A 14,381-nucleotide genomic window follows, 5' to 3' on the forward strand; every position below is an offset into this window, starting at 1 on the left:
GAGAGAGAGACAGAGTGGGGATGGAGAGAGAGACAGAGTGAGGATGGAGAGAGAGACAGAGTGGGGATGGAGAGAGAGACAGAGTGGGGATGGAGAGAGAGACAGAGTGGGGATGGAGAGAGAGACAGAGTGGGGATGGCGAGAAAGACAGAGTGGGGATGGCGAGAGAGACAGAGTGGGGATGGAGAGAGAGACAGAGTGGGGATGGAGAGAGAGACAGAGTGGGGATGGAGAGAGAGACAAAGTGGGGATGGAGAGAGAGACAGAGTGGGGATGGAGAGAGAGACAGAGTGGGGATGGAGAGAGAGACAGAGTGGGGATGGAGAGAGAGACAGAGTGGGGATGGAGAAAGGGACAGAGTGGGGATGGAGAGAGAGACAGAGTGGGGATGGAGAGAGAGACAGAGTGGGGATGGTGAGAGAGACAGAGTGGGGATGGAGAGAGAGACAGAGTGGTGATGGAGAGAGAAAGAGTGGGGTTGGAGAGAGACAGTGTGGGAATGGAGAGAGAGACAGACAGATTGGGGATGGAGAAAGAGACAGACAGAGAGTGGGGATGGAGAAAGAGACAGACAGACAGAGCGGGGATGGAGAAAGAGACAGACAGACAGAGTGGGGATGGAGAAAGAGACAGACAGACAGAGTGGGGATGGAGAAAGAGACAGACAGACAGAGTGGGGATGGAGAGAGAGAGACAGACAGACAGACAGAGTGGGGATGGAAAGAGAGAGACAGACAGAGAGTTGGGAAGGAGAAAGAGAGACAGACAGACAGATTGGAGATGGAGAGAGAGAGACAGATGGAGTGGGGATGGAGAAAGAGACAGACAGACAGAGTAGGGATGGAGAAAGAGACAGACAGAGAGACCGGAAATGAAGAGAGAGACAGACAGAGTGGGGATGGAGAGAGAGACAGAGTGGGGATGGAGAGAGAGAAAGAGTGGGGATGGAGAGAGAGACAGAGTGGGGATGGAGAGAGAGACAGAGTGGGGATGGAGAGAGAGACAGAGTGGGGATGGAGAGAGAGACAGAGTGGGGATGGAGAGAGAGACAGAGTGGGGATGGAGAGAGAGACAGAGTGGGGATGGAGAGAGAGACAGAGTGGGGATGGAGAGAGAGACAGAGTGGGGATGGAGAGAGAGACAGAGTGGGGATGGAGAGAGAGACAGAGTGGGGATGGAGAGAGAGACAGAGTGGGGATGGAGAGAGAGACAGAGTGGGGATGGAGAGAGAGACAGAGTGGGGATGGAGAGAGAGACAGAGTGGGGATGGAGAGAGAAACAGAGTGGGGATGGAGAGAGAGACAGAGTGGGAATGGAGAGAAAGACAGAGTGGGGATGGAGAGAGAGACAGAGTGGGGATGGAGAGAGAGACAGAGTGGGGATGGAGAGAGAGACAGAGTGGGGATCGAGAGAGAGACAGAGTGGGGATGGAGTGAGAGACAGAGTAAGGATGGAGAGAGAGACAGACTAAGGATGGAGAGAGAGACAGAGTGGGGATGGAGAGAGAGACAGAGTGGTGATGGAGAGAGAGACAGACAGAGTGGGGAGGAAAGAGAGAGAGAGACAGACAGAGAGTGGGGATGGAGAGAGAGAGAGACAGACAGAGTGGGGATGGAGAAAGAGAAAGACAGACAGAGTGGGGATAGAGAAAGAGACAGACAGAGAGAGCGGAGATGGAGAGAGAGAAAGACAGCGTGGGGATGGAGAGAGAGAGAGACAGACAGAGAGTGGGGATGGAGAGAGAGAGACAGACAGACAGAGTGGGGATGGAGAGAGACAGACAGACAGAGTGGGGAAGAGAAAGAGAGACAGAGTGGGGATGGAGAGAGAGACAGACAGAGTGGGGATGGAGAGAGAGACTGACAGACAGAGAGGGGATGGAGAAAGAGACAGACAGACAGAGTGGGGAAGGAGAAAGAGACAGACAGACAGTGTGCGGATGGAGACAGAGACATACAGACAGTGTGTGGATGGAAAAAGAGACAGACAGACAGTGTGTGGATGGAGAAAGAGACAGACAGACAGAGTGGGGATGGAGATAGAAACAGACAGACAGAGTGGGGATGGAGATAGAAACAGACAGACAGAGTCGGGATGGAGAAAGAGACAGAGAGACAGAGTGGGGTTGGAGAGAGAGAGACAGACAGACAGAGTGGGGATGGAGAGAGAGAGACAGACAGAGTGGGGATGGAGAGAGACAGACAGACAGAGTGGGGATGGAGAGAGAAAGACAGACAGAGCGGTGATGTAGAGAGACAGACAGACAGAGTGGGGATGGAGAGAGTGAGAGACAGAGAGACAGAGTGGGGATGAAGAGAGAGAGACAGACAGACAGAGTGGGGATGGAGAGAGAGAGACAGACAGACAGGGTGGGGATGGAGAGAGAGACAGACAGAGTGGGGATGGAGAGAGAGACAGACAGACAGAGTGGGAATGGAGAGAGAGACAGACAGACAGAGTGGGGATAGAGAGAGAGACAGACAGACAGAGTGGGGATGGACAAAGAGACAGAAAGACAGAGTGGGGATGGAGAAAGAGACAGACAGAAAGACTGTGGATGGAGAAAGAGACAGACAGACAGAGTGGGGATGGAGAGAGAGAGACAGACAGACAGAGTGGGGATGGAGAGAGACAGACAGACAGAAGAGTGGGGAAGAAGAAAGAGAGACAGAGTGGGGATGGAGAGAGAGAGACAGACAGAGTGGGGATGGAGAGAGACAGAGTGGGGATGGAGAGAGTGAGAGACAGAGAGACTGAGTGGGGATGGAGACAGAGAGACAGACAGACAGATTGGGGATGGAGAGAGAGAGACAGACAGACAGAGTGGGGATGGAGAGAGAGAGACAGACAGACAGAATGGGGATGGAGAGAGAGACAGACAGACAGAATGGGGATGGAGAGAGAGACAGAGTGGGGATGGAGAGAGAGACAGAGTGGGGATTGAGAGAGAGACAGAGTGGGGATGGAGAGAGAGACAGAGTGGGGATGGAGAGAGAGACAGAGTGGGGATGGAGAGAGAGACAGAGTGGGGATGGAGAGAGAGACAGAGTGGGGATGGAGAGAGAGACAGAGTGGGGATGGAGAGAGAGACAGAGTGGGGATGGAGAGAGAGACAGAGTGGGGATGGAGAGAGAGACAGAGTGGGGATGGAGAGAGAGACAGAGTGGGGATGGAGAGAGAGACAGAGTGGGGATGGAGAGAGAGACAGAGTGGGGATGGAGAGAGAGACAGAGTGGGGATGGAGAGAGAGACAGAGTGGGGATGGAGAGAGAGACAGAGTGGGGATGGAGAGAGAGACAGAGTGGGGATGGAGAGAGAGACAGAGTGGGGATGGAGAGAGAGACAGAGTGGGGATGGAGAGAGAGACAGAGTGGGGATGGAGAGAGAGACAGAGTGGGGATGGAGAGAGAGACAGAGTGGGGATGGAGAGAGAGACAGAGTGGGGATGGCGAGAGAGACAGAGTGTGGATGGCGAGAGAGACAGAGTGGGGATGGCGAGAGAGACACAGTGGGGATGGAGAGAGAGACAGAGTGGGGATGGAGAGAGAGACAGAGTGGGGATGGAGAGAGAGACAGAGTGGGGATGGAGAGAGAGACAGAGTGGGGATGGAGAGAGAGACAGAGTGGGGAAGGATAGAGAGACAGAGTGGGGATGGTGAGAGAGACAGAGTGGGGATGGAGAGAGAGACAGAGTGGGGATGGAGAGAGAGACAGAGTGGGGATGGAGAGAGAGACAGAGTGGGGATGGAGAGAGAGACAGAGTGGGGATGGAGAGAGAGACAGAGTGGGGATGGAGAGAGAGACAGAGTGGGGATGGAGAGAGAGACAGAGTGGGGATGGAGAGAGAGACAGAGTGGGGATGGAGAGAGAGACAGAGTGGGGATGGAGAGAGACAGAGTGGGGTTGGAGAGAGACAGAGTGGGGATGGAGAGAGAGACAGACAGAGAGTGGGGATGGAGAAAGAGACAGACAGAGAGTGGGGATGGAGAAAGAGACAGACAGACAGAGCGGGAATGGAGAAAGAGACAGACAGACAGAGTGGGGATGGAGAAAGAGACAGACAGACAGAGTGGGGATGGAGAAAGAGACAGACAGACAGAGTGGGGATGGAGAGAGAGAGACAGACAGAGAGTGGGGTCGGAGAAAGAGAGACAGACAGACAGAGTGGGGATAGAGAAAGAGACAGACAGAGAGACCGGAAATGGAGAGAGAGACAGACAGAGTTGGGATGGAGAGAGAGACAGAGTGGGGATGGAGAGAGAGACAGAGTGGGGATGGAGAGAGAGACAGAGTGGGGATGGAGAGAGAGACAGAGTGGGGATGGAGAGAGAGACAGAGTGGGGATGGAGAGAGAGACAGAGTGGGGATGGAGAGAGAAACAGAGTGGGGATGGAGAGAGAGACAGAGTGGGGATGGAGAGAAAGACAGAGTGGGGATGGAGAGAGAGACAGAGTGGGGATGGAGAGAGAGACAGAGTGGGGATGGAGAGAGAGACAGAGTGGGGATGGAGAGAGAGACAGAGTGGGGATGGAGAGAGAAAGAGTGGGGTTGGAGAGAGACAGTGTGGGAATGGAGAGAGAGACAGACAGATTGGGGATGGAGAAAGAGACAGACAGAGAGTGGGGATGGAGAAAGAGACAGACAGACAGAGCGGGGATGGAGAAAGAGACAGACAGACAGAGTGGGGATGGAGAAAGAGACAGACAGACAGAGTGGGGATGGAGAAAGAGACAGACAGACAGAGTGGGGATGGAAAGAGAGAGACAGACAGAGAGTTGGGAAGGAGAAAGAGAGACAGACAGACAGATTGGAGATGGAGAGAGAGAGACAGATGGAGTGGGGATGGAGAAAGAGACAGACAGACAGAGTAGGGATGGAGAAAGAGACAGACAGAGAGACCGGAAATGAAGAGAGAGACAGACAGAGTGGGGATGGAGAGAGAGACAGAGTGGGGATGGAGAGAGAGAAAGAGTGGGGATGGAGAGAGAGACAGAGTGGGGATGGAGAGAGAGACAGAGTGGGGATGGAGAGAGAGACAGAGTGGGGATGGAGAGAGAGACAGAGTGGGGATGGAGAGAGAGACAGAGTGGGGATGGAGAGAGAGACAGAGTGGGGATGGAGAGAGAGACAGAGTGGGGATGGAGAGAGAGACAGAGTGGGGATGGAGAGAGAGACAGAGTGGGGATGGAGAGAGAGACAGAGTGGGGATGGAGAGAGAGACAGAGTGGGGATGGAGAGAGAGACAGAGTGGGGATGGAGAGAGAGACAGAGTGGGGATGGAGAGAGAGACAGAGTGGGGATGGAGAGAGAGACAGAGTGGGGATGGAGAGAGAGACAGAGTGGGGATGGAGAGAGAGACAGAGTGGGGATGGAGAGAGAGACAGAGTGGGGATGGAGAGAGAAACAGAGTGGGGATGGAGAGAGAGACAGAGTGGGGATGGAGAGAAAGACAGAGTGGGGATGGAGAGAGAGACAGAGTGGGGATGGAGAGAGAGACAGAGTGGGGATGGAGAGAGAGACAGAGTGGGGATGGAGAGAGAGACAGAGTGGGGATGGAGAGAGAGACAGAGTGGGGATGGAGAGAGAGACAGATTGGGGATGGAGTGAGAGACAGAGTAAGGATGGAGAGAGAGACAGAGTGGGGATGGAGAGAGAGACAGAGTGGTGATGGAGAGAGAGACAGACAGAGTGGGGAGGAAAGAGAGAGAGAGACAGACACAGAGTGGGGATGGAGAGAGAGAGACAGACAGACAGAGTGGGGATGGAGAGAGAGAGAGACAGACAGAGTGGGGATGGAGAAAGAGAAAGACAGACAGAGTGGGGATAGAGAAAGAGACAGACAGAGAGAGCGGAGATGGAGAGAGAGAAAGACAGCGTGGGGATGGAGAGAGAGAGAGACAGACAGAGAGTGGGGATGGAGAGAGAGAGACAGACAGACAGAGTGGGGATGGAGAGAGACAGACAGACAGAGTGGGGAAGAGAAAGAGAGACAGAGTGGGGATGGAGAGAGAGACAGACAGAGTGGGGATGGAGAGAGAGACTGACAGACAGAGAGGGGATGGAGAAAGAGACAGACAGACAGAGTGGGGAAGGAGAAAGAGACAGACAGACAGTGTGCGGATGGAGAAAGAGACATACAGACAGTATGTGGATGGAAAAAGAGACAGACAGACAGTGTGTGGATGGAGAAAGAGACAGACAGACAGAGTGGGGATGGAGATAGAAACAGACAGACAGAGTGGGGATGGAGATAGAAACAGACAGACAGAGTCGGGATGGAGAAAGAGACAGAGAGACAGAGTGGGGTTGGAGAGAGAGAGACAGACAGACAGAGTGGGGATGGAGAGAGAGAGACAGACAGAGTGGGGATGGAGAGAGACAGACAGACAGAGTGGGGATGGAGAGAGAAAGACAGACAGAGTGGTGATGTAGAGAGACAGACAGACAGAGTGGGGATGGAGAGAGACACAGACAGAGTGGGGATGGAGAGAGTGAGAGACAGAGAGACAGAGTGGGGATGAAGAGAGAGAGACAGACAGACAGAGTGGGGATGGAGAGAGAGAGACAGACAGACAGGGTGGGGATGGAGAGAGAGACAGACAGAGTGGGGATGGAGAGAGAGACAGACAGACAGAGTGGGAATGGAGAGAGAGACAGACAGACAGAGTGGGGATAGAGAGAGAGACAGACAGACAGAGTGGGGATGGACAAAGAGACAGAAAGACAGAGTGGGGATGGAGAAAGAGACAGACAGACAGACTGTGGATGGAGAAAGAGACAGACAGACAGAGTGGGGATGGAGAGAGAGAGACAGACAGACAGAGTGGGGATGGAGAGAGACAGACAGACAGAAGAGTGGGGAAGAAGAAAGAGAGACAGAGTGGGGATGGAGAGAGAGAGACAGACAGAGTGGGGATGGAGAGAGACAGAGTGGGGATGGAGAGAGTGAGAGACAGAGAGACTGAGTGGGGATGGAGACAGAGAGACAGACAGACAGATTGGGGATGGAGAGAGAGAGACAGACAGACAGAGTGGGGATGGAGAGAGAGAGACAGACAGACAGAATGGGGATGGAGAGAGAGACAGACAGACAGAATGGGGATGGAGAGAGAGACAGAGTGGGGATGGAGAGAGAGACAGAGTGGGGATGGAGAGAGAGACAGAGTGGGGATGGAGAGAGAGACAGAGTGGGGATGGAGAGAGAGACAGAGTGGGGATGGAGAGAGAGACAGAGTGGGGATGGAGAGAGAGACAGAGTGGGGATTGAGAGAGAGACAGAGTGGGGATGGAGAGAGAGACAGAGTGGGGATGGAGAGAGAGACAGAGTGGGGATGGAGAGAGAGACAGAGTGGGGATGGAGAGAGAGACAGAGTGGGGATGGAGAGAGAGACAGAGTGGGGATGGAGAGAGAGACAGAGTGGGGATGGAGAGAGAGACAGAGTGGGGATGGAGAGAGAGACAGAGTGGGGATGGAGAGAGAGACAGAGTGGGGATGGAGAGAGAGACAGAGTGGGGATGGAGAGAGAGACAGAGTGGGGATGGAGAGAGAGACAGAGTGGGGATGGAGAGAGAGACAGAGTGGGGATGGAGAGAGAGACAGAGTGGGGATGGAGAGAGAGACAGAGTGGGGATGGAGAGAGAGACAGAGTGGGGATGGAGAGAGAGACAGAGTGGGGATGGAGAGAGAGACAGAGTGGGGATGGAGAGAGAGACAGAGTGGGGATGGAGAGAGAGACAGAGTGGGGATGGAGAGAGAAACAGAGTGGGGATGGAGAGAGAGACAGAGTGGGGATGGAGAGAAAGACAGAGTGGGGATGGAGAGAGAGACAGAGTGGGGATGGAGAGAGAGACAGAGTGGGGATGGAGAGAGAGACAGAGTGGGGATGGAGAGAGAGACAGAGTGGGGATGGAGAGAGAGACAGAGTGGGGATGGAGAGAGAGACAGAGTGGGGATGGAGTGAGAGACAGAGTAAGGATGGAGAGAGAGACAGAGTGGGGATGGAGAGAGAGACAGAGTGGTGATGGAGAGAGAGACAGACAGAGTGGGGAGGAAAGAGAGAGAGAGACAGACACAGAGTGGGGATGGAGAGAGAGAGACAGACAGACAGAGTGGGGATGGAGAGAGAGAGAGACAGACAGAGTGGGGATGGAGAAAGAGAAAGACAGACAGAGTGGGGATAGAGAAAGAGACAGACAGAGAGAGCGGAGATGGAGAGAGAGAAAGACAGCGTGGGGATGGAGAGAGAGAGAGACAGACAGAGAGTGGGGATGGAGAGAGAGAGACAGACAGACAGAGTGGGGATGGAGAGAGACAGACAGACAGAGTGGGGAAGAGAAAGAGAGACAGAGTGGGGATGGAGAGAGAGACAGACAGAGTGGGGATGGAGAGAGAGACTGACAGACAGAGAGGGGATGGAGAAAGAGACAGACAGACAGAGTGGGGAAGGAGAAAGAGACAGACAGACAGTGTGCGGATGGAGAAAGAGACATACAGACAGTATGTGGATGGAAAAAGAGACAGACAGACAGTGTGTGGATGGAGAAAGAGACAGACAGACAGAGTGGGGATGGAGATAGAAACAGACAGACAGAGTGGGGATGGAGATAGAAACAGACAGACAGAGTCGGGATGGAGAAAGAGACAGAGAGACAGAGTGGGGTTGGAGAGAGAGAGACAGACAGACAGAGTGGGGATGGAGAGAGAGAGACAGACAGAGTGGGGATGGAGAGAGACAGACAGACAGAGTGGGGATGGAGAGAGAAAGACAGACAGAGTGGTGATGTAGAGAGACAGACAGACAGAGTGGGGATGGAGAGAGACACAGACAGAGTGGGGATGGAGAGAGTGAGAGACAGAGAGACAGAGTGGGGATGAAGAGAGAGAGACAGACAGACAGAGTGGGGATGGAGAGAGAGAGACAGACAGACAGGGTGGGGATGGAGAGAGAGACAGACAGAGTGGGGATGGAGAGAGAGACAGACAGACAGAGTGGGAATGGAGAGAGAGACAGACAGACAGAGTGGGGATAGAGAGAGAGACAGACAGACAGAGTGGGGATGGACAAAGAGACAGAAAGACAGAGTGGGGATGGAGAAAGAGACAGACAGACAGACTGTGGATGGAGAAAGAGACAGACAGACAGAGTGGGGATGGAGAGAGAGAGACAGACAGACAGAGTGGGGATGGAGAGAGACAGACAGACAGAAGAGTGGGGAAGAAGAAAGAGAGACAGAGTGGGGATGGAGAGAGAGAGACAGACAGAGTGGGGATGGAGAGAGACAGAGTGGGGATGGAGAGAGTGAGAGACAGAGAGACTGAGTGGGGATGGAGACAGAGAGACAGACAGACAGATTGGGGATGGAGAGAGAGAGACAGACAGACAGAGTGGGGATGGAGAGAGAGAGACAGACAGACAGAATGGGGATGGAGAGAGAGACAGACAGACAGAATGGGGATGGAGAGAGAGACAGAGTGGGGATGGAGAGAGAGACAGAGTGGGGATGGAGAGAGAGACAGAGTGGGGATGGAGAGAGAGACAGAGTGGGGATGGAGAGAGAGACAGAGTGGGGATGGAGAGAGAGACAGAGTGGGGATGGAGAGAGAGACAGAGTGGGGATTGAGAGAGAGACAGAGTGGGGATGGAGAGAGAGACAGAGTGGGGATGGAGAGAGAGACAGAGTGGGGATGGAGAGAGAGACAGAGTGGGGATGGAGAGAGAGACAGAGTGGGGATGGAGAGAGAGACAGAGTGGGGATGGAGAGAGAGACAGAGTGGGGATGGAGAGAGAGACAGAGTGGGGATGGAGAGAGAGACAGAGTGGGGATGGAGAGAGAGACAGAGTGGGGATGGAGAGAGAGACAGAGTGGGGATGGAGAGAGAGACAGAGTGGGGATGGAGAGAGAGACAGAGTGGAGATGGAGAGAGAGACAGAGTGGGGATGGAGAGAGAGACAGAGTGGGGATGGAGAGAGAGACAGAGTGGGGATGGAGAGAGAGACAGAGTGGGGATGGAGAGAGAGACAGAGTGGGGATGGCGAGAGAGACAGAGTGGGGATGGCGAGAGAGACAGAGTGGGGATGGCGAGAGAGACAGAGTGGGGATGGAGAGAGAGACAGAGTGGGGATGGAGAGAGAGACAGAGAGGGGATGGAGAGAGAGACAGAGTGGGGATGGAGAGAGAGACAGAGTGGGGATGGAGAGAGAGACAGAGTGGGGAAGGATAGAGAGACAGAGTGGGGATGGTGAGAGAGACAGAGTGGGGATGGAGAGAGAGACAGAGTGGGGATGGAGAGAGAGACAGAGTGGGGATGGAGAGAGAGACAGAGTGGGGATGGAGAGAGAGACAGAGTGGGGATGGAGAGAGAGACAGAGTGGGGATGGAGAGAGAGACAGAGTGGGGATGGAGAGAGAGACAGAGTGGGGATGGAGAGAGAGACAGAGTGGGGATGGAGAGAGAGACAGAGTGGGGATGGAGAGAGACAGAGTGGGGTTGGAGAGAGACAGAGTGGGGATGGAGAGAGAGACAGACAGAGTGGGGATGGAGAAAGAGACAGACAGAGAGTGGGGATGGAGAAAGAGACAGACAGACAGAGCGGGAATGGAGAAAGAGACAGACAGACAGAGTGGGGATGGAGAAAGAGACAGACAGACAGAGTGGGGATGGAGAAAGAGACAGACAGACAGAGTGGGGATGGAGAGAGAGAGACAGACAGAGAGTGGGGTCGGAGAAAGAGAGACAGACAGACAGAGTGGGGATAGAGAAAGAGACAGACAGAGAGACCGGAAATGGAGAGAGAGACAGACAGAGTTGGGATGGAGAGAGAGACAGAGTGGGGATGGAGAGAGAGACAGAGTGGGGATGGAGAGAGAGACAGAGTGGGGATGGAGAGAGAGACAGAGTGGGGATGGAGAGAGAGACAGAGTGGGGATGGAGAGAGAGACAGAGTGGGGATGGAGAGAGAGACAGAGTGGGGATGGAGAGAGAGACAGAGTGGAGATGGAGAGAGAGACAGAGTGGGGATGGAGAGAGAGACAGAGTGGGGATGGAGAGAGAGACAGAGTGGGGATGGAGAGAGAGACAGAGTGGGGATGGAGAGAGAGACAGAGTGGGCATGGAGTGAGAGACAGAGTGGGGATGGAGAGAGAGACTGAGTGGGGATGGATAGAGAGACAGAGTGGGGATGGAGAGAGAAACAGAGTGGGGATGGAGAGAGAGACAGAGTGGGGATGGAGAGAGAGACAGAGCGGGGATGGAGAGAGAGACAGAGTGGGGATGGAGAGAGAGACAGAGTGGGGATGGAGAGAGAGACAGAGTGGGGATTGGGAGAGAGACAGAGTAGGGATGGAGAGAGAGACAGAGTAGGGATGGAGAGAGAGACAGAGTGGTGATGGAGAGAGAGACAGACAGAGTGGGGATGGAGAGAGAGACAGACAGAGTGGGGATGGAGAGAGAGACAGACAGAGTGGGTATGGAGAGAGAGACAGACAGAGTGGGAATGGAGAAAGAGACAGACAGACAGAGTGGGGATGGTGAAAGAGACAGACAGACAGAGCGGGGAAGGAGAAAGGGACAGACAGACACAGTGGGGATGGAGAAAGAGACAGACAGACAGGGTGGGCATGGAGAGAGAGACAGACAGAGAGTGGGGAAGGAGAAAGAGAGACAGACAGACAGAGTGGGGATGGAGAGAGAGAGAGACAGACAGAGTGGGGATGGAGAAAGAGACAGACAGACAGAATGGGGCTAGAGAAAGAGACAGACAGAGAGAGCGGAGATGGAGAGAGAGACAGACAGATTGGGGATGGAGAGAGAGAGACAGACAGAGTGGGGATGGAGAGAGAGAGACAGACAGACAGAGTGGGGAAGGAGAGAGACAGACAGACAGAGTGGGGAAGAAAAAGAGAGACAGAGTGGGGATGGAGAGAGAGACAGACAGAGTGGGGATGGCGAGAGACAGAGTGGGGAGAGAGAGACAGATACAGTGGGGAAGGAGAAAGAGACAGACAGAGAGTGGGAAAGGTGAAAGAGACAGACAGTGGGGATGGAGAGAGAGAGACAGACAGAGTGTGGATGGAGAAAGAGACAGACAGACAGAGAGGGAATGGAGAAAGAGACAGACAGACAGAGTGGGAATGTAGAAAGAGACAGACAGACAGAGTGCGGATTGAGAACGAGACAGACAGAGTAGGGATGGAGAAAGAGACAGACAGACAGAGTAAGGATGGAGAAAGAGACAGACAGGCAGAGTGGGGATGGAGATAGAAACAGACAGACAGAGTCGGAATGGAGAAAGAGACAGACAGACAGAGTCAGGATGGAGAAAGAGACAGACAGACAGAGTGGGAATGGATAAAGAGACAGACAGACAGAGTGGGGATTGAGAACGAGACAGACAGAGTAGGGATGGAGAAAGAGACTGACAGACAGAGTGAGGATGGAGAAAGTGACAGACAGACAGAGTGGGGATGGAGAGAGAGACAGACAGACAGAGTGGGGATGTAGAGAGAGACAGACAGACAGTGGGGGGATGGAGAAAGAGACAGAAAGACAGAGTGGGGATGGAGAGAGAGACAGACAGACAGAGTGGGGATGTAGAGAGAGACAGACAGAGTGGGGATGGAGAGAGAGACAGACAGAGTGGGGATGGAGAGAGAGACAGACAGAGTGGGGATGGAGAGAGAGACAGTCAGAGTGGGGATGGAGAGAGAGACAGACAGAGTTGGGATGGAGTGAGAGACAGACAGAGTGGGGGTGGAGAGAGAGACAGACAGAGTGGGGATGGAGAGAGAGACAGACAGACAGAGTGGGGATGGAGAGACAGACAGACAGACAGAGTGGGGATGCAGAGAGAGAGAGACAGACAGACAGAGTGGGGATGGAGAGAGAGAGACAGACAGACAGAGTGGGGATGGAGAGAGACAGACAGACAGACTGGGGATGGAGAGAGACAGACAGACAGAGTGGAGATGGAGAGAGAGACAGACAGACAGAGTGGGGATGGAGAGAGGGACAGCCAGACAGAGTGGGGATGGAGAGAGAGACAGACAGACAGACAGAGTGGCGATGTAGAGAGAGACAGACAGACAGAGTGGGGATGTAAAGAGAGACAGACAGACAGGGGATGTAAAGAGAGACAGACAGACAAAGTGGGGATGGAGAGAGACAGAGACAGAGTGGGGATGGAGAGAGAGACAGACAGACAAAGTGGAGATAGAGAGAGACAGACAACAGAGTGGGGATGGAGAGAGAGAGACAGACAGAGTGGGGATGGAGAGAGAGACAGAGTGGGGCGAGAGACAGACAGACAGAGTGGGGATGGAGAGAGAGACAGACAGACAGAGAGGGGATGGAGAAAGAGACAGACAGACAGAGAGGGGATGGAGAAAGAGACAGACAGACAGTGTGTGGATGGAGAAAGATACAGACAGACAGTGTGTGGATGGAGAAAGATACAGACAGACAGAGTGGGGATGGAGAGAGAGACACAGACAGACAGAGTGGGGATGGAGAGAGAGAGACAGACAGATAGACAGAGCGGGGATGGAGAGAGAGACAGAGTGGGGCGAGAGAAAGACAGACAGAGTGTGGATGGAGAAAAGACAGACAGACAGAGTGGGAATGGAGAAAGAGACAGACAGACAGAGTGGGAATGGAGAAAGAGACAGACAGAGTGGGGATTGACACAGAGGTAGACAGACAGTGTGGGGATGGAGAACGAGACAGACAGAGTAGGGATGGAGAAAGAGACAGACAGACAGAGTAAGGATGGAGAAAGAGACAGACAGACAGAGTGCGGATGGAGAGAGAGACAGACAGACAGAGTGGGGATGGAGAGAGAGACAGACAGACAGAGTGGGGATGGAGAGAGAGACAGCCAGACAGAGTGGGTATGGAGAGAGAGACAGCCAGACAGAGTGGGGATGGAGAGAGAGACAGACAGACAGAGTGGGGATGTAAAGAGAGACAGACAGACAGTGCGGATGGAGAGAGAGACAGACAGAAGGAGTGGGGATGGAGAGAGAAACAGACAGACAGAGTGGGGATGGAGAGACAGAGACAGACAGACAGACAGATAGACAGACAGAGTGGGGAAGGAGAGAGAGAGAAAGACAGATAGAGTGGGGTTGGAGAGAGAGAGACAGACAGACAGAATGGGGTGGGAGAGAGAGAGACAGACAGACAGAGTGGGGTTGGAGAGACAGAGACAGACAGACAGACAGATAGACAGACAGAGTGGGGAAGGAGAGAGAGAGAAAGACAGATAGAGTGGGGTTGGAGAGAGAGAGACAGACAGACAGAATGGGGTGGGAGAGAGAGAGACAGACAGACAGAGTGGGGTTGGAGAGAGAGAGAGACAGACAGACAGAGTGGGGATGGAGAGA

This window comes from Carcharodon carcharias (genome assembly GCF_017639515.1).
Source record: "Carcharodon carcharias isolate sCarCar2 chromosome 27 unlocalized genomic scaffold, sCarCar2.pri SUPER_27_unloc_9, whole genome shotgun sequence".
NCBI classification, from domain to species: domain Eukaryota; kingdom Metazoa; phylum Chordata; class Chondrichthyes; order Lamniformes; family Lamnidae; genus Carcharodon; species Carcharodon carcharias.